This window comes from Mustela lutreola, chromosome 8 (genome assembly GCF_030435805.1).
Source record: "Mustela lutreola isolate mMusLut2 chromosome 8, mMusLut2.pri, whole genome shotgun sequence".
Taxonomy (NCBI): Eukaryota; Metazoa; Chordata; class Mammalia; order Carnivora; family Mustelidae; genus Mustela; species Mustela lutreola.
In genome coordinates, this window is record NC_081297.1 from 29,400,357 (window position 1) to 29,423,516 (window position 23,160).

The 23,160-nt window shown below is 42.3% G+C and overlaps 1 protein-coding gene across 3 annotated transcripts in view; it reads left to right on the forward strand.

Annotated features, from left to right (window-relative positions):
• Positions 1 to 23,160, forward strand: part of SVIL (supervillin) — a 228,422-nt gene that overhangs the window by 991 nt on the left and 204,271 nt on the right. The window contains exon 1 of one of the 3 annotated variants that reach the window (XM_059184180.1): positions 441 to 588. The exons of the other annotated variants lie outside the window; for them this stretch is intronic. The gene's annotated coding sequence lies outside the window, so the exon portion shown is untranslated. Of the gene's footprint in view, positions 1 to 440; positions 589 to 23,160 lie in introns of those variants that run through there. 3 annotated transcript variants of the gene reach the window in all.

Below are 23,160 nucleotides of genomic sequence, written 5' to 3' on the forward strand. Positions count from 1 at the left end.
CTCGGTAAAGCTGCCATTCCGGTGCTTTAAAACTAAATGTGCAGACGCTATTCATAGTGGTTTCTTAGGGACATCCCCGGGGGCGGGGCTGAACCGGCTGGCCCGCAAGTGGGGGACTCTGGACGCGCCCAGTGGCCGGGGGGCTCGAGGACAGCTCTGGTCCTCTTCCCCCGGGGTCTGGCCTCAGCACTGCTACGGCGGCCAAGACTGCCCCGGCGCGCAGGCCAGTGCTCGGGACGCGATGTCCATCGGCGGTAGGTGCGGGGCTCCTGCGCTCGAGTGGGCTTCAGGTTCCGACCCTCTGTCCTGCTCTTCAGTCCCTTCGGTTTCTCGGTGCTCCCGCTGGTGGCCCGGCAGAGGGCGCCAGCTCCCGATCGCTGCGCGGGCCAGCGGAGGGGAGGGGACTTGTTCGAGAGCCTCCAGGTAAGGAGCATAGTGAATCATCCCGAGAGGGGGGACCCGATCCTCGCTCTGTGAAAGGAAGCAGGGAGTGGCCGTGGCGCTTTTGAGAAGCGGGGGCTGCCGCGCCGCTGTCCGTCGGGAAGCGGCGATTCTGTCACCTAGAGGTCTGGGGGAAAGCTCCGGAAGGTGAGGAACGTCCCTCCGCGCGGTGGCCCCAGGGCAGGGAACGGCAGCGTAGACTAAGGCCGGCAGACACTAGGACACGCAGCTGCGCGCCCTTCTCAGGGGCCGGAGGTGGAGCCACTTTTACTCCAGCTCTGGGCGGTCCTGCTCCGGGCGGCGACGGGAACCTGGTAGCCGGCGGCCGATTGCCGGGCGGCTGCGACCGGGTGCTCCCGGCGGCCCGCGGGGTCCCGGAGCGGTAACAAAGGCGCGGCGCGGCCACTGCTCCCACCCACTTCCGTCCCCGGCGCGCCCTGGCGCGCGCCCGCCCCGAGGTGCGGGCCGGGTCAGGATTTCCCTCTGTAGAGTTTCGGGAAGTTAGCTCCCCGGCCCGTTACGCTGGTAGGAGGGGCGGGGAAGGGGGTGACCCGCGGAGGTGCACGCCAGTGTTCAGAACTGCGACACTGCCTGTTTCCTCTCCGGACTGCACGGGCGAGTGGCAAGAGCTGCCGCGGCTCCCGCGCCCTTCCTCGGGTGCCAGGGTCGCGCCTCCGTAGGGCCCGCGCGGGTTTGAAGTCCCCGCGCGGCGCGCCCGGCCAGCCCGCCAGTCCACGCCCCTCCCTGCAGCCTCGGGTGGCGTGCGGGCTCCCGGAAGGGAGTGGTTTAGACCCCGGGGGACCGCCGGCACCCGCCGGCACCCTGAGCGGTGCTCCAGAAGGCGGTAATGGCATTACTGTGAGTTAGCGGCCGGGAGACTCCAGTCCAGGCCGCAGTCTGGGTCAGGTGCGGGGTTAAGCGCTACTGGCGAAGGCATTACAGCTCTGTTGAAGTCTGACAGTTTATTGCACCAGGAAGTTCCTCGTGCGATAGGGGAGAAGGATGGCTGTGGGAATTAAGAGAGTTCCCTGTTTTCCCGGAGGTTGTGGGAACTTAGGCAAACCCAGCTTGCGCACAAGTCCGGTCACTGAAGTGGCCTGGGCAACATCTCCACCGCGCACAAGACGTTCAGGGCTCTGGATGCGAGACCAGAGGTGCTGCTAAGAAAAACCCAGGGCACTCTGCTCCGATGTGAAACCGTCCCCCAGTGATCAGTGGATAGAATCCATATGCTTTCTTATCTGCCTCCACTCCCTTCTGCGGCGAGGAAAGGGCAGGAACTGGTTTTTTAATAAAGTGCCTGGCGGATGAGAGACTCTTCACACACACTTTGGAAGGATCTTCACCATTTCCCACCCAGGCGTTTTTTTTTTTTTTTTTTTTTTTTTAACAGATGAGTAAACTGAAGCGTAGAGAGTCTGGCTTGCTCTAAAGAGTGCTGTTTGCTCATCCCTGTGTCTTTGACAAAGGCTGATACCTGATTCAAGAGTCACCGTATGTGCTCTAAGCCCAGGTTGGGATTTGGTGATGTTAGGCATTGGGGTTAGGCGGACTTTCTACAGCTTGCTGGCTTTTGTTAGGACCAAGTACCAAAACGAAACCAACTTTTCAAGTTGAAGGTGTATGGCGACAACCAAGGCTTCTTCCAAAGATGCTTAGAATTTTCTGGCAACTCCAAAGAGAGTCAGAAATAGCGGTCCTCTCTGTTGTGTCTCCTGAGGCAGGTGGGCCTGTGGTAGGAACTCTACATGGCATGAATCTCTGTTTGCCTTCCCCGTTGAAAGGAGCTGCAGTTCCTACTCTGTTTAAGTGGTGTGACTGGGTGGCGGTGCTGGCTACGCGTGTAACATCAAGTGTGCCTTGGAAATATGGCCAACCTTGATTAACTGCTTAATGAGTTGAAACTCAGATGCCTTTTCGGCATCTAACAACATGATTTTATCTGTGCACATGTATGCATCACTGAGCTCGTAATAGGGGCTATTGGTATTGTCTTGAATATACTTAAGATGGATTGCCTTTAAGAAAGATGTTGTTTTAAACTCTGGACTGACATCCTGTGACTCAGAACATCCCAGGGCAGTGCCAGCTGTGGAGACAGGCACGATGGTTAAGGGCAAGCATCTGAAGCCACAATGGCAGGCTTGAAATGCCACCTTTACCATTTATAGCTCTGTAATATTGGGCAAGTTGCTCAGCCTCTCTGAACTTTGTTTTCCTCCTCTAGCACAGGGATAATAATAGCACCTCCTGATTTGAAGCTATAAGGGATAAATTTGATAATCCATAAAAAGTACTTAGTAGCACAGAGTCTAGCCTGTGGTAGCTATCCAACAAACACCAAGTATTAACCATGGTGTTTAAGAACAGATTCTTTCTTTCTTCCCTTGTCTCCTCCAAAGAGGTAAAATAGTTGGTGATTCTTTGCCTTGAACTTGCTCTTCTTCTTAGTTAACACTGCTGTGCAATGCAGTGAGTGACTCCTCTTTTGGAATCAGTGGTTGGGGGGCAGGGCTGGTCATGATGGAAAATTCTGTCTAGTTGCCCAAGGAATTTACCAGGGGCTCCGGAACTGTAGGGCTTTCTTCCTAATTTTACCGCTGTATAATTTTGTGGCCAGTCCTCTAGCCATTTATCTTTACTTTAAATTTGAAGCCTGTAACCCTAATGGCCAGGATGACAGGACTTAAAGAAAAAAAAAAACAAAAAACCACTCAAAACCAGACACACTGGTGTGAAGAAGCAAGGATTCTCTTTGTTCATCCACTAGCTGTTTGTAACCCTGAAGAAAAATAAGAAAAATACCGCTTCTGTGGAACTTGTGCTGGCCCAGCCTTGGCAAGAGCGAACATTTCTCTGGAAAACAGAATATTTCTCTGGAGTCTGTTTAAAGGTGAGCCACCAGATTGGTGGAAAGGGGAGGAGAGTTTGAGATACCATTTGATTGGAAAATGGCTAGACTGTAGCTTGAAAGTGGATACAAAGTCAGGCCATGCTCAGGCTCAATGACCAGTAGACAACCAGTAGAGCTAGTTCCTGTGTTATAAAGCCAGAATGCTTTAAACTTAGCAGATACAAGTGGAGCAATCCTTTTTCATGCCAGCTTGTTTTGGAAAGACCTTTTTAACATTGCTAATTTGTAGCTGTGGATTTTTCTTGTGCATTTCTCTTTCAAACAATCAGTCATGGGCAAAAGCACAGAAACCCTATAATGTCATCAAACACCACCCTTTTGGGAAAGTTGTCAGCAAGAAGTGGCGCATGGGTCTGGAGTACAGGGAAGGGTTCCATTTAAAACATCAGAGAGGTTTTACATTTGGGTATAAAATGCAGCTTTCTCCCACACTGGAAAAAGAGCTGCATGCGTAACCCAGTGACAGCACGCAAAGGGTTAGGAGCAAGGTTTCCGCTTTTGTGCGTCTCACTCCATTTGTAGCCACTTGTTGGGCCCCTGCTGCAAAGAAAGAAGCAGCTGCAGGGCATGCCCTGGGCTGTCGCTTCCATTGTACGGGAAGATGAACAGGCTGGCGTTATTTTGGATCACATAGCAGCTTGTTCAAAAGCATCTTGCATTCCCCAGCTGTTTCACAACTTCTTCGTGTATGGGAGAGAACTTGCCAGCTGCTGGGGCAACTGTACTTACATTTGCTGCTTTTGTGCAGTAACCAAGGAAGGTAAAAATCCAGACACCTTTGTTAAACTCTAGCCATTGTCAATAGTCTTATCTGTTTCTGCAAAGTCAATGTTATTCTAGATACAGCCCTTCATGGGAGAAGGCTTAAAAGAAAATGTCAGAATTAACATTTTTTCTGAATAAATTTCTTCAGGGATCACCAGTATGTATAGTTTTTCTTACTGAAAACCCACACAGCTTTTGTGTTTTGTTGATTAACAAAGGGATGGGTCTAATATCAAAAATGTTTTTTCAATTAGACATGTAAATCAGGTTTAACTACTTCCTTTTTTTTTTTTTTTTTTTTTTTTTGCATGAAGTATATAAAAAAGACTGTGTGTTCAGACAAGTGCTTTTTTTGTGTTCAGAAGATTGGGTTGTTTTGCACTGGCCAGAACCGGATGGTGTTTTGCCCACATCCCTTATCTTATCCATGACAAAACTTGAGTTTCGCATGCAGAAGCTGTTACTTATCCAAGACCTGGCTCTTTGGTTTAATTCAGCAAATCTTCTGTTGAGTGTTTACTGTGTGACAGGCCTGGAGAACACTTAAAGATGAGGAAGGGCTTGAGCCCAGCCCTGGCTGGATTCACAGTTCAGAAACCGCAGACTAGACCCATGCCGGGTGTGGGCTTTGGTGGGAGGCTGCACCTTTTCGTGTAATCCTGTTGGGAGTCAAGTGCCAGAGACACAAGGCCTTGTGTCTGTGCCCTGAACTTCTGTCCCGGCCTCAGAAGCCTTCTGCCCTCCTAATCACTGTGCACGGAAGTGGATGAATGCTCTCTAGGAGCAGCAGCATAAATCACAGCCTTTTATTAGGATCGGTCAGCTGCAATCCCTTTGTTCTATAAAAGGTTATAAAATAAGCCATATTCACTTGGATGTGTATAAAACCCAGCCTGAAGCCCCTCTAACTCTTCGGGGCTTTTGCCCTGGAAACCACTGCTGCCTCAGATCCCCGGACGACCTGTAGTTGTTGAGTTAGACCCACGGTCCTAAGCCCTTAATTCCCTCTGTGCTCCATTTACACATCCTCGTGTCTCTTACTTGGTCTCTTTTCACAGCCGTACTTGAACTGTGCAGTGTTTCAGCTTTCAGTGGGTTTTACTGTCGTTTGCATGGGCAATTCCAAGAGCTCGGTTTGGACCCATTATCTGTCTTCTGCCAGCTCCACTCCTTTCAGAAGATGACAGTGCCCAAGTGGTTATTCCTGTTTAAGGGGGTGGAGTGCTACACTGGTCCCGGCAGATTCCAGATACAGATAGATGCTCAGAATTCACATGTCTGGTCTTTTCCACCGGGGGAACTATTGGAAGACGAGCCAGCAGCCTTGGTCACGGGGCCCATGTTGCCCCTTCACCACGGGGCTCCCTAGAGGTTAGAAATGACTCTCTCCCTGGAGGAGGAGAGGTGCTGGGCTGCCGAAGGCATCTCCTTTGGTCACAGGACTTCTCTAGTGTTTCTGGTGCCCCGGGCCTGTCCCCCACGCACATCCCCATAGCCGTCATCCAACCCCCGGACTTCGGCCCCTCCCTTCTCATCCTGGGACCCTGTGTTTCCTCTTTGACACGCTACCTCTCCCGCTCCTGCTCCTGGTGGCTGCCCAGCCATCTCCCCACAGGCCTCGGTTTCAAGTGTCTTAGGGACACTTCGCCTTGGATGCCCTTATCTCCATCTGTCATTGGTGTTTAATTGCTTCCCCCACCAGCCAGCCTGCTCTTTGACACCGGGTAGGCTATCCCTTCTGATGACTTCTGTCAGCTTTTCGTCCTGCTCATCAGGATGTCTTCTGTGTCTTCACTGCCCTGGGCTTCTTTTTTTTTTTTTTTTTTTTTTTTAAAGATTTTATTTATTTGATAGAGAGAGATCACAGCAGACAGAGAGGCAGGCAGAGAGAGAGAGAAGCAGGCTTCCTGCTGAGCAGAGAGCCCGACGCGGGACTCGATCCCAGGACCCTGAGATCATGACCTGAGCTGAAGGCAGCGGCTTAATCCACTGAGCCACCCAGGCGCCCCTTTTTTTTTTTTTTTTTTTTTAAAGATCTTATTTATTTATTTGACAGAGAGAAATCACAAGCAGACGGAGAGGCAGGTAGAGAGAGAGGAAGGGAAGCAGGCTCCCTGCTGAGCAGAGAGCCCTACGCGGGACTCGATCCCAGGACCCTGAGATCATGACCCGAGCCGAAGGCAGCGGCTTAACCCACTGAGCCACCCAGGCGCCCTGCCCTGGGCTTCTGATGCATGTCTTTGTCTCTCTGGGGGCAGCCCTGCTCTTTCTTGCTCTCTTCTCCTGGCCTCTCCCCCACCTCAGTTTTTTATTTAGGTATAATTGGCGCACAACACTACCTTACTTTCAGGTGTACGGCATAACGATTTGGTATTTGGATGGATTAAATGATGACCACAGTAAGTCTAGTGAACCTTCATGACTGCATGGCTACAGAATTGCTTTCTCCTTGTGAGGAGACCTTTAAGGACTGACTCTCTAAGCAGTGTTCAGAGGTACAATGCTTCCTCCCCCTTTTCGATCGTGCTTCTTGAGTGGGCAATCCCTTCTTCCTCATTTGTTCTTGGCCATTCGCAGGCTCTTTCTTCTGCCTTGTCGAGAGCCAGTCCCCTTTGGCTGTCACCTGCGTCAGGTGTAATAATCACATTAAATAGACTCAGAATAGACTCAGTCACAGCTTTTTTTTTTTTTTTTAAGATTTTATTTATTTATTTGACACAGAGAGATCACAAGTAGGCAGAGAGAGAAGGGGGGAAGCAGGCTCCCTGCTGAGCAGAGAGCCCAATGAAGGACTCGATCCCAGGACCCTGAGATCATGATCTGAGCTGAAGGCAGAGGTTTAACCCACTGAGTCACCCAGGTGCCCTCAGTCACAGCTTTTATTTAGAGAAAACTTTCCCTTTAAGAAAAATGGTTCTTTGGAACTGAAACTTGGAAACACCAGTTTTGAAACTGGTCAGGTCGGGGCATTTCAAAGGCCAGAACTTTGGGGAAAATGGTTTGAAATTTATTTTGGCTTTTCTTACCCATGGCAGGACCTTGAAAGTAACTGAAACATAGGCTTGTTTTTGGATAACCTTTCCCTTGCAGATGGAAATTGTTCCTACACAGAGCAGAATTAATGTTTACTTTTTCCCCCCCAAAATTATATTTCTGAAGGATCTTGGAAGGTATTTTGGGCTTTGTGGCCAGAGTAGCTTATGTATAAGTCATGGGCGTATTAAGAATGTGCAGGGCCTCTTGTTCTAGAGGCTCCTCAGGGGTGTTTCCAAGCAGTAATTCTGTGTCCATGAAAAGATACTGGAGAGGAAGTGTGAGGGGATCCTGGATTTGGGAACCTTTAGTTTTCTCTCTAAAGCTGTGAACGAGGAGGGGTATCTTCAGAGCAAGGAAAGGAGCGGGTTGGCTGTTGGGAGGCAGCCGGAAAGGATGTTCTTGCCCTGCCTTGAGCCAGAGCTTCAGGGATAACATCCTTGCCAGATGTTGCTCCTGCTTGATGGTGTTTGCTGTGAGTTCTGGAGTCCTTCCACCTGGTCCTCACTGCAGGGAAATTGCTCTTTCTCTGAAATCGTGTGTGTGTGTGTGTGTGTGTGTGTGTGTGTGTGTGTGTGTATGCGAATGGCTTCATTTGCATTTCTTCTTGCTCTCCTTTTTAAAAATTCCGAAAACAAGTGAAAGGATGCTTACCTGTGCCAAAATGGAGTTTGGTTCTAGAACTCCCCAATTAAAAAAAAAAGAGCACAGTTCTGGGAGTCCAATCTACAGGAGTTAGATATGGGAATCTGTCTACAGCGCTGAGAGAGGAGCTTGTGGTAGTGCAGACTGTAGCTCACCCAGACGGAGGGATGCTGCTTTAGTTGGAATTCAGATGTGGTCAGTGGGTTCAGTTAACCTAGAGAAGTTAACCGTCTCTGACAACATCTGGAGAAAAGGGTTTTAAAACTGGAATTACATAGAAATAAACAATGAAAGTAGCCCAACAGTCTGTTCATTCATTCACTTGTTTGTTCAGCAAACATTTGTTAACCTCGTAGTGGTGTGTGTGTGTGTGTGTGTGCGCATACACGCGGGGGGCACGTGCATGGAAACGTATGCGGGTATAAGCACATGCTCATACTGAGAACACAGAATGAACCCTTACCCTCACAATGCTTACAGTCTGGAGATGCATTGTCAGCCCAAACGCAAAGGAAAGCGTCAGAGGTGCTGTGTTGGGTGCATGGTCCAGGGGTAATGGAGACACAGAAGATGCAGTGGTGGGGGTGGGGCAGCTGCTGATGGGAGGATCATGGATTCGGTCCACCACGTGCCAGGCCCTGCGCTGAGGGCTTGACATGCCATGCCTCTCATCATTGGCACCATCTTGTAAGTTAAAACCCTGGGGGTTAAGTACCTCAAATGACGTGAGACAGTAAGTGGTAGTATGTGAGTTTGAACTCCTATCCAAAGTCATAAACCTTCCACGATAAGTGAGAGGACATATCAGTATCTTCCTGGGTTTGCTGTCCCCTCTCCATCTGTCTCCATCACTGCTATACAAGAAGTAAGAAGGAACCGTTTTGTTAAAGGATGTGCAGTGGGGGTCTAGCCTGCGCCACCGACATATAAACGACATACTATGGGGATCGAGTTTAGACAGTTACTCTAAATCTGCAATTATGCAGTTGCTCAGAGTATCCTTTATATTCAGTGTTTTGCCAACTGTATTTCTAAAGAGGCTTTCTTTTCCCTCTGCCAAGCTCTGCAGAAACTGGTTGTCAGGTTTATTGTCACCCAGGAGGGACTGTGCCCCATGGCTCTCCTCCGCTTCTTGGTGCTGGGCATCGCAGCCAACAGCCTCTGGTTTCTGTCCTGCTGTTCTCAGCTGTGTCTGGGTGAGGGAAGTAGTTCACTTTCAGGCCCGTTGAAGGAAAGCGTAATTTCCTCACGAAGCAGAAGCATATCTGCACAGTACAGGCTTTCAGGAGTCTCATCTTCCCATCCAGTGGGATGTGGGCTACCTGGCTTTATCTCCCCTTTTCCGCCTTTTAAGGATGACAAGTCTGTGTTTCTGATAAAACTCATGTTTAATCATAAAAATACCAGCTGGGCAGGTGGAGGAAACCTACCACTATTGAAGAAGAGGAGAAGCTCAAAGAGGAAGTTGGATCTGCCTTCTTCTAGAAAGATTCTCTGAGGACAATGGGCAGCCTTCTTTAGAGTGAATCACTCTGGGGCTCAAGAAGAACTGTTGACAAGCACACTCTGCTTTAGGGCTATGTCTGTATGTCCTGTTTCAGATGTAGCTCTTGATAGTGGAGCAAGTAGAAAGAACTCTGTCCTTGAACTGTGTGCCGGAATGAGGAAATTCCATGGTTGAATATTTGGAAGTAAACATGCTTTTCCTTCCTTCCTATCTCTCTTTCTTTCTTTCTTTCTTTCTTTAAGACTGCAATTTTTAGTCCATTGGATTTTAAGTTCAAAAGCTCTTAAGAAAAAGGTTAAGAACCTACATTCTTAGAAACATTGATAGACCATGAGCTCAAGTACAGAGACAATTTACTTCATGCAATGCTAAGACTATTTCCATCCTGTTCCTAAAAATGAATTTGATATAAGACTTTTAAGTAGGATTTATATATTTTTTTTTTCATTCTGACCCCAGAATTATCCAATTATCTGTTGAAAAATGATCATCATTATCATAGACTTCTGACATTGAGTTTCCAGGAAAAAGAAAAATATATGCTTGACAAGAAAATCATATGGTAGAAAAATGTTTTGGCTGGTTATTTATGTAAACCCAACATGTGTGTGTGGTTTTTTTTTTTTAAACTTCCTCATTACTTTATTTAAAAAAACTAAAAGTTTTCATCACGTGGCATTTTTTGCCGTACTTAATTCTCAGAGTGTTGGACATAAACACAAGCTGGTTACAGCAGGCAGTGAAAGCGCTGTATTTTTTTTTTTCACATGGAAAAATTAGTTCTGTCTCTGTATTTTTTTTTTTCCCCATGGAAAAATTAGTTCTGTCTCTGTGTGTGTGTGTATAAGGCTTCTTATACACACACACACACACATACCTTAGAGGAAACTGCAAACGTACTATGGAAAACCCACTTTCACTCTGAGCACAGATACTGGTTCTAGGTTCAAATAATACCATCTTATCTCCTTGTAGAACTAGTAACATTGATAAACCCACTCCTATTTCCTACCGGCATAACTGTGGTCTCCAGTATACACGTTCTTCTCGACTAATTCCCATTTCAGCTAGAAGTTGGCTTTCAGAATTCAGTGCTGTGTTTACATAATGATCACTCACACCTTTTTCTCCTCCAAGCTTTTTATCCTCTCTGATTGCCAAGTTCTCAGGGATTCCTGATAGTTCCTAAGAATGGCTTTTCTGTTTCATCTTGTATTTTCCAAATGGTATCCCCATTGTTATCAATTTTTAGAACAACGGGGGAGAATTGATGGGCTGTGGGAGAGTTGCCTCCATTGTGATTGGGCTTACCAAGTTCATTATCCTCATCAAGTGTGGGAAATTGGAGGATGCCTGCCTGTGGATTTAATGTTTTAGTTTCAGTATAGACCAGAAAGTGGAGACAGTTTAAAAGATGAAAAGATTGCACAATATGATAGGATTTTTCCTTCTCAGGATTTTTGTTTTCTAGGATTGTTATGATTATGATTATTATTTCCTGAAGTACCATTCATAGTCTGGTAGAACATACAGCTCTTGCTAAGAGTAAAGTCTTCTTAACAGTGAATACTTTGAAGTTTCAGTTAAAGTACTACGAAAATGACTCATTGTGAATAATCGTCATTTAAATGTAAGAGATATCGCAGTTTATAAATATTTCTGAGCACTATTTTGGGCAGGACACTGTGCTAGGCACGTTCACGTAATAAATATCCACCATTAACACTACCACCATGTGTGGTAGGTAATGTTACTTGGATTTTATGGAAGAGTTTCAAGGCTCATGGATGTACAATGACTGGGCAAAATCATTTATCTAGTGGGTGATGGGATTGAGATTTAAATATCGATCTTCCAGCTCCAAGGTCACACTTACTTTCCAGTGCACTGAGCCAGTAACTACATGGTAGTTAATCACAGTGAAGGTCACCCGTATAACAGAGGATTCTGGAAGAGTAGCTTGATGCTAATGTAGTAACTTTTAAGGACTAAGAATTAATTTAAGAATTAACTATCAGCTTCCTCTCTCTCTGCCTGCCTCTGCCTACTTGTGATCTCTGTCTGTCAAATAAATAAAAAAATCTTAAAAAAAAAAAAAAAAAGAATTAACTATCAGTTTAGGGCTGGAGTTTTTAGTGCCCTGAGTCCATGTTGGGCTTGGAGAATCAGTTCAAGCATTTGCCTACTTTTTGATGAAGACATTGATTGTTCCAGATTTGTGGCCAGCTCACTGAAAACACTGATTGTGGTTGTTGTTTTAATGCAGCATTGTCCAAAGGGCACAGCCACTATTTGTTTCTTTCTAGCATTATTAAGTATAATGTTGTCACTCTTTTCTTAACTTTCTAGTAAGGTTTCTTGTGTGTGGGGGGGGGCAGTTTGGCCAGTGTAAGCCAAAATTTCTCAACTCCCGGGGCTTCATGATATAGTCTTGGATAAGTTACTCAAACTTTTCTTGTTGCTACATTCCTTTATTACGTGCAGAGAAAACTTCCAAGTAGTAATTTGGGAGATTATTGAATTTTAAAAACTCATGGTTGGTCACGCCATATTGAGTGCTTAAGTCTAAAAAGGAGAAAAAACTAGTAGCTTGGTGTTAAGCAGCTATCCCCCCTGCAATGACCTCTTAAGCTTCTATATTAATAGAAGGAACCGATGACAGTGAGCATTGGAAATAATACTTTGCATCTATGTACATTTTATGGTTTCACATGCATCTCCTTTTAAATTTCTTTATACTCTATAAGATGAACAGAGCTTGTCTTCTTATCCTTCTTGTATAGATGAGAAAATTAAGGCTCACAAAGAAAAATGTTCTACTCAAGATGATAAAGGAAGCAGACAGCCAAGTTGGCTTGAAAGTCGGGTCTTCTGACTTCTGTCCCTGTTTTTACCACTCCTGATTTCAGTCAGTAACAAGTGATAGAGGTTTTGCAATGGGACTTAAAAAAATTATATTAGTCATATTTACTCCTGATATAGTTGTCATAATTTGAAACTTTGTAATAAAGGTGTCCAACTCAACCTTTCTCTTTAATCCATTCTGAGATGTAAGGCCACTGCTGTTGGAAGAACGTAAATTACCACCATAAATAAAGCTCTTCACTAAGATTAGAAGGAAAAGTATTGGCTAGATGAATGGTGTCTCAGAATTTTCAATGATCAGAATAGAGATACTGGTATGCTTTGCTGGTGAAGATATTCCCTTCCCTATCCTTTCCGGGATGACTCCAGCAGATGTGCTGGAAAGCTTAGGTTTGCATCAGGAGCGTTCATACAGATTAGTCAGTGTGGTGGAAAAGGTAGGAAAAGCATGTGTTATTGTTCTGTGTTGGGCCCCGTGCCAAGCATTGTCTACATAATCCTTCAGAGTAGCTCTTAGTGTAGTCCTAGAGATGAGTCCCTTAAATCTCAAGGAGTTTAAATCCAAGTGGTGGGGCTGATATTTTTTCCAGCTTTTAAGATGAAAACATTAGGAGTTTTTCACCTCTACCATCTCAATTCTGTGGTTTGTTTTTCAAGATTAGCTTTCCTAGAAATACCTACTCTCACTCCTGTTTAGCCTAGAAGTCAGACACAAGAGCACCAGTTATATCAGAAGGAAGAAAAAAGAAAAATTTACCAGAAGTTGACCTGAATATGGACTGACTGTCCTTTGAGAGTAGTGTAGAACAGTGCTTCTCAGACTTTAGGATGCATTCTGATCACTGGAGGATCTCGTTCAGATCTCTTATGTATTCACTGATTTTTCTTTCTCTTATAAAATATTGACAGAGCAGTATTGAAGTATGTGAATGTGCTTGTGAATTTGTCCTTCTCCTTGCTGTTTGATCAGGTTTTGCTTCCTGTATTTGGAAGCAGAGCTGTTCAAGTGAATAGATGTTTAGGGCTGTTATATCTTCCTGATGAACTAGTCACTTTATCTTAAAGAAATGATCTTTTTTTTTTTTTAAAGATTATTTATTTATTTATTTGACAGATCACAAGTAGGCAGAGAGGCAGGCAGAGAGAGAGGAAGGGAAGCAGGCTCCCTGCCAAGCAGAGAGCCCGATGTGGGGCTCAATCCCAGGACCCCGGGATCATGACCTGAGCCGGAGGCAGAGGCTTTAACCCACTGAGCCACCCAGGCGCCCCAAATGATCTTTTTTATACCAGGTGATGTTCTTTGCTCTAAAATCTCCTAATATTAATAAAACCTCTTCAGCTTTCTTTGGATGGGTGACATCATTGTATGTCATCTTCTATCCTTTTAATCTGTTTGTGTCTTTACGTTTCACTTCTTATAGGCAGTGTGTAATTGGCTCTTGCTTTTGTTTGCAATACAACAGTATCTGTTTTCTATTTATCCCATTCTCTATTCTCTTTGCCCGTTTGCTCCTTCTTTTGGATTATTTGAGTATTTTTCACGTTTCCATTTCCTCTCCTTTGATGGGTTACCATACTGTATCTCTCTGGTCTGTTATTTTAATGGTGGCTTTAGGGTTTACAGTCTAGAGCTTTAACTTACCATAGTCTACACTTAATGAGGTTAAACCCCTTCGCATGTAAGAACCTTACAATAGTATGCTTCCATCTCGGCTGTATATTACCGTTGCCATGCACTTTACTTCTACATATTGTAATTAACTCCACATTAATTATTATTTTTGTTTTAAGAAGTTACTCCTATTTTAAAGATATTTAAATAATGAAAAATTTCAATGTTAAGTAATTGCTATTTCCAGTGCTCTTCATGCCTTTCTTATCCATATTTGTATGAGATGTCTTTTTTTTCTGCTCAAAATGGCTTCCTTTAATATTTCTTTTTATGCAGGACTGCTGCTCATGAGCTCTTTTTGCTTTTATATATCTGATAAAGTCCTTATTTGCCTTTATATTTGAAAGCTGTTTTGCTGGATAGAGAATTCTAGATTGGCAGGGTTTTTTTTTGGTTTTGTTTTGTTTTTTTAATTCTTTAAAGATGTTGCTTCACTTTCTTGGCATTTGCACTATTTTTTTTTCTTTTTTTTTAATTTTAAAATTTTATTTTTTATTTATTTTCAGCGTAACAGTATTCATTATTTTTGCACCACACCCAGTGCTCCATGCAATCCGTGCCCTCTCTAATACCCACCACCTGGTTCCCCCAACCTCCCACCCCCCGGCCCTGCCACTTCACACCTCTCAGATTGTTTTTCAGAGTCCATAGTCTCTCCTGGTTCACCTCCCCTTCCAATTTCCCCCAACTCCCTTCTCCTCTCTAACTCCCCATGTCCTCCATGCTATTTGTTATGCTCCACAAATAAGTGAAGCCATATGATAATTGACTCTCTCTGCTTGACTTACTTCATTCAGCATAATCTCTTCCAGTCCTGTCCATGCTGCTATAAAAGTTGGGTATTCATCCTTTCTGATGGAGGCATAATACTCCATAGTGTATATGGACCACATATTCCTTATCCATTCATCCGTTGAAGGGCATCTTGGTTCTTTCCACAGTTTGGTGACCATGGCCATTGCTGCTATAAACATTGGGGTACAGATGGCCCTTCTTTTCACTACATCTGTATCTTTGGGGTAAATACCCAGCAGTGCAATGGCAGGGTCATAGGGAAGTTCTATTTTTAATTTCTTGAGGAATCTCCACACTGTTCTCCAAAGAGGCTGCACCGACTTGCATTTACACCAACAGTGTAAGAGGGTTCCCCATTCTTCACATCCCCTCCAACACATGTTGTTTCCTGTATTGCTAATTTTGGCCATTCTAACTGGTGTAAGGTGATATCTCAATGTGGTTTTAATTTGAATCTCCCTTGCGCTGTTTTTGACAAAATCTGCTATCCTCTTTATTTTCATTCCTCTATAGTGTGTTCTTTTTCTCCATTTGCTTTTAAGATTTCTTTTTAACTGCTGGTTTTGAGCAATTTGATTATGCTGTGCCTTGGTATAGTTTTCTTCATGTTTCTTGTGCTTGGGTTAGTCAAGCTCCCCTCCCTCTCCCTTTTTGGACTTTATATTTTTATTAGGTTTAGAAAATTTTTAGTAATTTTTTGCCCCTTCTCTGCCTAATGAATGCTACAGTTACATATATATTAAGTTGCTTTTGCTGTCTCCACAGCTCATTCATGTTCTGGTGGGGTTTTTTTGTTGTTTGTTTGATTGTTTTTTTTAAATTCCTTTTTAATTTTTTTTATTTTGAATGTTTCTACTGCTATGTCTTCAAGTTCACTAATTTTTTTGTATGTGATGTCTACCTGTCATTAATTCCATCTAATATCTGTTCATCTCACACATTGGAGATTCATCTCTATTAACTGAATTTGTGTTTTTATATATTCATGTCTCTGCTAAAACTGTGAGTACCCATCCTTGTCTGCTCATTCTACTATCTGTCTTAATTCTGGGTCAGTTTCAATTGATTGTCATTTCTCCTCATTAGGGATTGAATTTTCCTGTCTGTGCCTGGAACTTTTTGACTGAATTGTAGATATTGTGATGTTATATTCTTGGGTGCTGGATATTTTTGTATTAATACAAATATTCTTAAGTTTTGTTTTGGGACATAGCTAAATTAGATGGAGACAGTTGATTCTTTTGTGTCTTGCTTTTTAAGTCTTGTTAGGTGGGACTGGATTAATGCTCAGTGTGGGGCTAATTATTCCTCACTACAGAGGCAAGATCTTCCTGAGGACTGAATGCCTCTGAATTATGAGGTTTTCTAGTCTGTTTGGTAGAAACAGGTACTGTTCTTGGCCCTGTGTGAACACCAGTCAGTATTACCTCTAATCCTTTCAGGTATTTTTTCCCCTAGCCACGGGTAGTTTACTCACACATGCACTGATCAGTACTCAGCTAAGTTCTCAGGGGTGACTGAGGATTCTGAAGTTCTCTCTGTGTACAGTTCCCTTCTGCCCTCCAAACTCTTTGTCTTCCAACTCTCTCAGTTCTGTATCCTCAACTCAGAAAGTCACTGGGCTCTTCCTCTGTTTTTCCTCCTATGTCATTGCCAGGAAATCTCTTAAGACAATAAGATGAGACAATCCTAGGTTTGCCTCATTTACTTTCTGATGTCCTGTTTCCTAAAAACCATTTTTTCACATACATTTTCTTCTTCCTTTCTTTTATTGTCTCAGACAAAAGCAAAAATCTGTTTTCTATTACTTCATCTTGGCCAAACCTGGAATTTTTAATAAAATTTCGATTCTATTCAGTAGGTTTTGGTTGGGGCCCGAGAGTCTGTGTTTCTAAGAGATTTTCCAATGATATTGATGCTTCTGGGAATAGACTACTTGAGTAGTCAGTCTCTAACTGTTTAACAGAAATATAATGTGAGCCACATAGCCAATTTTACATTTTCTAGTAGTCACATTGAAAAAATTAAAAGAAACCAGGGGAAGTTAATTTCAATAATATATTTTCTTAACCCTTCAACCCCAAATGCTATCATTTCAACATGTAATCAAATAAAAATATTTGTGAGACTTTTTTTTATTGCACTGAGTCTTAAAATTTTGTGGGTATGTTAGAGTTATAGGAGATCTAAATTCAGATGCCACATTTTCATCTGAAATACTTGGTCTGTATTTAGATTTCATAAAATTCATAGTTGAGAAAGTAGATTTGTGTAACAAAGTTCCAAACATACTTAAGTTTTCCAGTAACTTAATCAGGTGCCAAAAACCATTTTCCTTTAATATTTGCCATTTTAATTGACTAATTAATGTTTTTTAGAAAAATTGATGTCATTTTTTGAAACAAAAGTTATCAGTTTTAAACCTGTGTCTATTTTTCTTTTAAGATTTTATTTTTATTTATTTGACAGACAGAGATTACAAGTAGGGGAGAGGCAGGCAGAGAGAGAGAGGAAGCAGACTCCCTGCCGAGCAGAGAGCCTGATGTGGGGTTCAATCCCAGGACCCTAAAACCATGACCTGAGCCGAAGGCAGAGGCCTTAACCCACTGAGCCACCCAGGTGCCCCAACCTGTGTCTGTTTAAGCTATATAAATTCATTAACTTTTATGCCAACTCAGAATTGTTAACATTAAATTCAAAGAGATATTGTAAAAATTAAAAATGAACTCTAAATTTAAAAATCTCCATAAAGTGTTCTTCAAGTTTTTCTTATGGATTTTGAAGACAATTTATATAACACTTTTGCTTTCAATTAGATCTTCTGCATATTGATGCAAGTTAGAAAGATATATAAAACATTATTTTTGATTTATGAAAAGTATCAATTTTGATTTACATTTTCATACTACTTTGGCAAGGTCATAAATAAGCTTTTCCTTTATTGGAGCTTCCAGTTTAGCTTGTTCATATGCAGTGTGATATCTCTTGAGAAAACAAAAATCACGCTGCCTTTTTATTTTCTTTGTTTTTATTGAGTGTTTGGCAAGATTCTTTTTGTTAAAAGAAAATCTTGAACTTGCATTAACTACAGGGTAAATCTTAGTAGAACTTTTCCATGACCCAACCAAAGATCTACTTGCAGAGAAAACATGATTATTGCATTAATTATTTTCCATTTCTTTCAGCAATTCTATAAACTGATGGTAATTCATTGCATTTTTGTGTATATACTAAACAAGTTTACCAATGATATCCATGACAGTTTTCAGGCTGTGCTTTAGGAAACTAGCTACAAGTTAATATCAAATAGTAGAATGAAGCACTAAGAGAAAAACACCAGTCTGCTATTTTAAAAGATTAGTAAGTTTGGATTTTTTGACTCAACATAGCTGGAGCACTTTTATGATAGAAGCTTTATGTTTTCATATCTAGTGAAAATTCTTCTTTGACAGATGGAAAAGATTCAAAAGTATCTATGCGATGAGTTCAGTTTTTTTCAGCTATGAATTGACAACATTTTTTATAAGTTGGAAGTCTTTTTGAGACAAAAATGTACCCAAAGTACTAATTTGGCAATGTCTCTTAAATTGTATGACTCATCCAAAACTACAGAAAACTTCTTGTGATTTTTTTAAATTTTGAATTTATTTATCTTTGATATTATTAGAAAGATCTTGTTTTCTCCCTGCAGTTACTTGGTTGTTTAATTTAAAATCTTTCACTTTTTGTGCAGTATACTTTTTTAATTTTTTCCTCATAATTTTCCAACAGAATTTCCATATAAATTTTTTTTACCATCTCTCTCTCTCTCTGTGTGTGTGTGTGTGTGTGTGTGTGTGTGTGTGTATTTGTTGTTATTGTTTAAGAATCTGAGATGTTTTATAGCTGGCCAAAGTTATAAGCTCAGATTTTGTTAATCCTTTAAAATTTTTTTGTTGGTCATTTAATTCTGATTTCAGGAGACTAATTTCACTGCTCCCTTTTGATTATTGAAAGGAAATTTTGTATCACATTCACTGTGTCTTTGCTGAAATTGTCCTTTAACAATCTGCTTAATTATCTACTAAATTGTCTGCTTTATCATCTTTGATTGATACAATTAATAGCCTTTTTATTTTTCTCTGCTACAAAAAATTGCAGTTGGTATTGATCATGACATTTTTTATTTCTTCCAGCCCCTTTTTTCCCTTACTGTTCTAATTATAGTCCTAGCTTTTATATCTCCACTTGGTTTTTTAATCAATAGAAAATTTGATTTAAATTGTTCTTGTCTTAAATTTGAAAATTTGATATTTACCTTATAAGCTAGAAAAGTAAATTATACATTTCATTAAAACACATTTTAATTTACTTACTAATTAGGAGTTACATAATTATCACTGTAACTTGTGCTGTCTGTATAAAATATTCACATAGACACATTACAGTGTATAGAAGTATATAGGGGAAAAAAATCATTTAAATGGAATCATCAGTTATCTTAACACCAGGTAGATCAGCAATGTGCTTATGGGTAGACTCACACAGGGCAATAGACCAATACCATCTTAGGCAATAGAGCATTAAAAGTCAAATGAAATCTTATTAAGGTGATACATTTGTGCTTAATGCAGAAACGTTTTACACTACTTCAGTTTTTTAAAACAAAATTAATTAAAATGTTCAGTTCCTCAGTGGTTCTTGCCACATTTTAAACATTATGCAGGACAGGGCAGGCCAGGGGCTGGTTTGCATTTAAATCTAGAGACCTTGTAGCAACAGCTAGATGGGCTCTCAACTTTCTTGCGCTGCAGCTGCTTCTTCCATCTGGCCCCATGGCACTGGGCATTTTAGGAGTGTAGCAAAGGAAGTCTTGGATAACTAGTGGTCTCCAAAGGATTTGATGACTATACTCCAAGGGTTGGACAGCCTCCCACCATGTGAGGCTATTAGAACAAGTCTCAGAGCAGGAACTGTGACCTCAGGGACAGTCTGTGAGTTGTAATGTTGGGCCAGGGCCAGGGTGAGATTTGTAGGTCAGCTGAATTGGTCTTCCTCTTCCCGTGGGCTACTGACTGATGACCCCTGGAGCAATCTGACCTGGACGTGGTTGGACGGGAATTCTGTCAGCAGAGGTCGCTTTCCCATGGTTCTGGAAGGAACGGTTGCATTTTCCCACCATGAGTGAGAGTGGATAGGGGAAGCTTGCCCTTAGTTAAGTGGGCTAAGAATGTTTTCACAGCTCCATTCGCATGAGTGATCACGGGCTATGAAAGGACACCTGAAAAACATGAAGGAAATGGAATGGTTGATTCATGAATTAGAAGATGACGTAGGACGTTCTAAGAGTCAGAAACCACCTTGTGAACCAGGATGTTCTCAGAGCAGGTAGACCCAATGCTGCTGGAGGTCACCTTGCTAGCACCAACTGGCTAAATGCTGCAGTTCTCTTCTTTTTGTTTTTTGGGTTTTTTGTTTTGTTTTTGTTTTTCCAGTTTATATCCTGAACATCTCTGTTTGGGAGTGGGTTGGCTCTATTTTCTGTTTCAGTACTATCATCACAGAAGTTAGGATTTCCCTGACCCTCATCAGCTTGCTGTTACCTCCCACCTGCATGCTGTGTGCTTTGTATGGTGCTGTACATTGAGATAGGCCTTAATCAACAGGAACGTGTTACTTACATGACCTAACATGTATGCTCAGTACCACCAAATGACATGCTGGAATCACAAAAAAGTTGAGAAAAGAGTTTATTTTTATTTTCTATCATTTCTACTCCCCTCCCCGCATGTTAGAGATGAAGAAACAGATTCATAGTGAATGAAACTCATCATACACTTCAGCTCACCTCATGATGGTTCTAAAGAAAGTAATAAAATCTAGCCCCAAAATCTTCAGCTTTTTGAGGTGTAAGTATTGTTGCATTGATGTGGTTACATTGTTTTGAAGTGTGTCCCCTGAAGTCACACAGGATAGAGATGTTACTAGCTTTGCGCTGATTTCTTCTGTAGGCACCCGATGGCCAGCCTTGTGGAGAGGCAGCAAGCACCCTGAGCTGGCTGGCCCCTGTCCCATTCTGACACCATCTGGTCACGTAGCCTTGGGCAAGTCACAGGCCACTTGCCCAGTCTTATTTGTTTATCAGGATAGGAATCAGATTATGACACTATTTCCTAGACCGTTCCCCTGAATATCCGTGGCCTTTGATGTTCCTCCAGTGTATTCCGATAAGTTGGAGGAATGTTGTGTACTCTAGATTACTTCCATGTTGGGTATTTAAAGCTCATCAGCACATTTGGGGCTGTCGTCGTCAGTCGTCGTGGAGTAAAGAAGACTGATTAGGCTTATCTAACCTAGCATTTTCTAAAGTCTTTGATCATGGAATCTCTCTCCCTTTTTTTGGAGGAACACTCTTAAATATATTGGAGTTCCGTGTAATATGTAGGTTGGGAAACAGTGGAATGAATCAGGGTTCGCAAACTATAGCCTGAAGGCGGAGGCTGGCTTGCCACCTGTTTGTGTAAATAAAGTTTTATTGAAACAGTCCCACCTATTCATTTACAGATGGTTCACATTACAGTGGCAAAGTTAGAGCGCTGCCAGAGACCTCAGTGGCTCACAATATCTCAAATATTTGCCATCGGTTGCCACCTGCCAACTCTGGCACCAGATGATTATTTTCTAAACATCACAGTGATTGATGAACGTGGTTGAAACAAATCAGATGGTAGATAAGTGCTGATAATGAAAAAAAGAGTTTTGTTTTCCAGAGGCGACACATTTTTAAATGGTTCCTGTTAATTCTGTTAGTGGGTATTACTTCTGTAACTCATTAATAGCATATTTGCTCAGCTGTTTTGATGTATCTACTTTAGGTTGACCCTGTCTGCTATATATAGATGAAGCGCACACACAAGGGGGCATGTGTAACTTCTTAATTTTATCACAGTATGAACTCTGTTCTTTACTATTGCAATTGTAACATTCATAAATCTCTATATTTTGTTCCACCTGCTTACCACCTTTTATCTCAAATTTTGTGACATGTGGATACTAAGTACTGCTACCCTTTTGTCTGCCTCTTTTTTTCCCACTTGTCCGTCTTTCAACTTTCTCAGCTATGTCTTTACTTTTTAAAGTATTGACGTTGATAACATCTGCCTTCTCTGACTGGCACAATTTGCTTTTCTTATTTCCTAGGTTGAGTCTCAAGGTTACAAGCCAATGAGTGTGTTCATGTAAATACTGTTTGTGTCAGAGCCAAGTAAGGTACTATAATTGTACTTTCCACACTGTAATTCCAATATCACAACTATAGCATCACTCAAAGGAGGAAATTTCTAATGTTGATTTCAAATGGTTTCCTCTGATAAGTTTCACCAAGTGCTCAGAATCATGGCTCATTTGGATCACATCACATTTTGTTGTTGGCAGTTGTCCCGGAGTTTTTAATTGATCTGACTTTTTCCCCCTCCCTTTTGAGGGAAGACCCACGTTTCCTTTACTGTATCCCTAATAATCACTAGGTTTTAACTCATTTGTTTTTTGCTCAAAATAAATACATTTGTCTCAAAGATGCTTCCTAGATCTGCTCCTGCTCATTTTCCTGGAATGCTGGGCTTTGTTCTATCATTCTTGTATGCTATATTTCCCCTTGTTTTTTATTCTCATTTTGGTGGAATATAATCTCACATGACTTCCTCAGATTGGAGTAAATTTTCTGAGTCTTGTATGGTTGAAAATGCTCTTTACTATGATTAGTATGGACTTAGATGTTTGAAATAATTTTTTTCTCTAAATGTCCAAAATTTTGCTGATGTGAAAAACCCCGTGCTGGTCTGATTATTTTTTTTTAATCTTTTTTAATGATTTTTTTTTTTTCCTTTTGGAAGCTCCTACAGTTCCTCTCTTTTTTTCTTCATTCCTTAATACTCTGCGATTTCATAGTCTAGTATGAGCTTTTTCTCATTTATTGTATTTGTCTGGGTATGAGCTTTTTCTCATTTATTGTATTTGGTTGTCAGTGGTGTATCAGGTTCTTTTTGGGAGACAAAAATCAAACAGGAATTTGGGCAGGGGAAGTGTAAAGAAGTATTAATTAGTAGTGAGGGATTTACTACTAAGGGGTTAGCAGGGGATTAGCTACTAGGAGGAAAAGAGAATCAGTAAAAAATACAGGAGTGGCAGATACAGGGAACAGCTGCTCCCTCTAGGACTAATGCAAGATCAGATTGGCAAGTCACTGCCCCTTGCCTCTCCCCAAACAAAGCTGAGAGTCATCCCTTGGAGAGGGAGTGCCTCGTGGCCCACTGGTACCAGAGCAGGTGGATGAGGTCCAGGAAGTCCCCCCGGGCCCCTGCCCCAGGGTGCCTACCAGCCTTGCTGGGTGCCTGCCTGCAAGTTCTCACTGGAACCCTCACAGGCATGCTGCTGTTACACCTCGTGGGAAGCCACCTGTGGGGTGCCTGCCAGACTCTGGAATCCACCTGCAAGGTGTTCAGACTGAGACTCATTGGTATGCATGTTCTAGGGCATTCTATGTGT